At 52.8% G+C, this 2,765-nt stretch overlaps 1 long non-coding RNA gene across 1 annotated transcript; it reads left to right on the top strand.

The window, feature by feature from the left end:
* The first annotated feature begins 606 nt into the window (after positions 1-606).
* Positions 607-1,951, top strand: LOC142828000 (uncharacterized). Its single transcript, XR_012902866.2, has 2 exons — positions 607-989; positions 1,671-1,951. It is a non-coding gene; the product is annotated as an uncharacterized LOC142828000 (long non-coding RNA).
* Positions 1,952-2,765: the final 814 nt, after the last annotated feature.

Here is a 2,765-nt window from a genome sequence, read left to right as displayed (position 1 = left end):
CCCAATATCTACATCATTGATGAAGATATTGAACAGCACGGGTCCCAAAACAGTTCTGGGTACCACATTTCAAGAAAGATGGGGAGAAATTGGACGAGGTCCAGAGAAGAGCAACACAAACGATTAAAGGTCTAGAGGACACGAGCTGTGTCCAAAGACTGAAAGAATTGGGTTTGTTTAATCTGGAAAAGAGAAGCCTGAAAGGGGACGTGAGAGCCCTTTCCAAGTACCTAAAAGGTTGTCACAAGAAGGAGGGAGAAAAATTATTCTCCGTAACGTCTAAGGACAGGGCAAGAAGCCAGGGCAGTTTAGGTTGAACAATAGAAAAAGTTCCTGTCCGGTGGTTAAACATTGGAATACATTAGCTAGGGAGGTTGTGGAGTCTCCATAGTTTTTAAGAGCAAGTTAAACAAACACCTGTCAGGGATGGTCGAGATAATATTTAATCCTGCCGTTAGGGCAGAGGCCTGGAGTAGAAGACCCTCGAGGTCCGTTCCAGGCCTACGGTTCAGTGAGTCTCTGTTTGAACGGGTTTATAAGCGGTTGCCATGGAAATAGCCGAGATGAAAGTCCAACCGGAGAAACGTTGCACCGGAATGTCCTCAGCTCTGTTTCGCAGCGCTCCTGTGTTGCAGACACAAGTCCTCACATGGCCCCGGAAGGGACCTGGCGGGGGATTTCACTGCGTGGCATGAAATTCTGCCGGAGACAGCGTAACGCCGGGTCCCTGAGGCCCTGTGTGGTCGGGGCCCCGCCTGTGCTAGAGCGACGCAGGGCAAGCGGGTTCGTCTTTCACGCCGCGCCAGCGCTCTCCGTGCCAAGACCCCGTGTCAACACTCGCCTCCGCTGCTCCGGTGCAAAGCCTCGCAGCCAGCGGCCCGTCGCATGTGGGGGCTGGGGGAATCGGTGGCGGCAGCATGAGCCATCTTAGCACTCCCACCCTGCTCCAGTGGGATGTGGAGAAGAGACCCCCACCACCTTCACTCTGGGTAAGGGGGGGACTGACTCCCCAGGGAAGGCAGAGGAGGGAACAGGCGAAGGTTAGCAGTGGTGGGTGGAGCCCACCTTTGGGGAAGCTAGTGCCCTGGCCCCACCTCTTCCACCTGAGGCCCCACCCCTTGTATGAACAGAGCCCCTCCCACACCTGAGACCCCACCCCTTCTATGGATAGAGCCGCTCCCCCATCTGAGGCCCCACCCCTTGTATGAATAGAGCCCCTCCCACACCTGAGCCCCCGCCCCTTCTATGGATAGAGCCCCTCCCCCATCTGAGGCCCCACCCCTTGTATGAACAGAGCCCCTCCCACACCTGAAACCCCACCCCATCTATGGATAGAGCCGCTCCCCCATCTGAGGCCCCACCCCTTATATGAATAGAGCCCCTCCCCCATCTGAGGCCTCACCCCTTGTATGGATAGAGCTCCTCCCCCACTTGAGGCCCCCATCCCTTGTATGGATAGAGCCCCTCCCTCCCCTTCTGTAGACGAGTCCCCCGGCCTGTAACTGGAGGCCTGACCCCACCACACAAACACCTGAGGAGCCCCAACCTCTCCCCCATGGCTGGAGGAGCCGCCCCAGCTGGCCTGGAGCCTTCCCTCCTGAGCTGCCTGGTGGGCAAAAAAACTCTTGTCTCCTCCCAAAGCACCCCCACTCTTTCCATGACCCATGCAGGCTCCGGGCAGTTGGGCAGGCAGCAGGTGCTGCTCCGTGTGGGTCCTTGAGGAACCAGAACCGTTGTGCCACCAACGAGCGTGAAGCCTATTCTTCCGTCTGCACACTCAGTGCTGGGACCTTAGTCTTCCAAAGACTTAAGCCACCCGTTCATTCCATCCCTGCTACAAGTCTGAATCAAGAGCTTTGCAATTACGCTGCGTGCATTTAACTCCGCTACCCAATTCCTTTACCCCACACCGTTCTTTTGATAAACGAACCCGTAGATTTGAGACACTAAAGGATCAGCAAGAGCATGATTTTGGGGTAAGATTGAAGTGCTGTCTTGATCTGTGGGAGTGGCTGGTCCTTTGGGACCAGAAGAGCCTTTTATTTTATTTCAAGAAAGAGGTGGAGAAATTGGAGAGGGTCCAGAGAAGAGCAACAAGAGGTCTAGAGATCATGAGCTATGAAGGAAGGCTGAAGGAATTGGGTTGGTTTAGTTTAGAAAAGAGAAGATTGAGGGGGGACATGATGGCCGTTTTCAGGTATCTAAAAGGGTGTCATAAGGAGGAGAGAGAAAACTTGTTCGTCTTGGTCTCTGAGGATAGGACAAGAAGCAATGGACTTAAACTGCAACAAGGGAGGTTTAGGTTGGACATTAGGAGAAAGTTCCTTCCTGTCAGGGTGGGTAAACACTGGAATAAATTGCCCAGGGAGGTTGTGGAATCTCCATCACTGGGGATATTTAAGAGTAGGTTAGATAAATGTCTATCAGGGAAGATCTAGACAATATTTGGTCCTGCCATGAGGGCCGGGGACTGGACTCGATGACCTCTCGAGGTCCCTTCCAGTCCTAGTGCTCTATGATTCTATGATTTGATGGGATTGGTGGTAAAGAACCACTCATCTCTGAATCCAGTTGGTGGTGATGCGCAGACTTGAATACCTCAGGGAAATGCTCTTCTGTCTTCATGTTAGCCAGCGTGGTGAAAGAGATGTTTAATAGGTAGCAGTTTTAAAACAAACAAATGGAAGTTTTTCTTCATGCAACATGCAACCTGTGGAACTCCTTGCCAGAGGAAGTTGTGCAGCCCAGGGCTTTTAACAGAGTTA

The sequence above is a fragment of the Pelodiscus sinensis genome, chromosome 1, assembly GCF_052426305.1.
Source record: "Pelodiscus sinensis isolate ZL-2025 chromosome 1, ASM5242630v1, whole genome shotgun sequence".
Taxonomy (NCBI): Eukaryota; Metazoa; Chordata; order Testudines; family Trionychidae; genus Pelodiscus; species Pelodiscus sinensis.
This window is presented reverse-complemented; position numbering and strand designations above follow the sequence as displayed.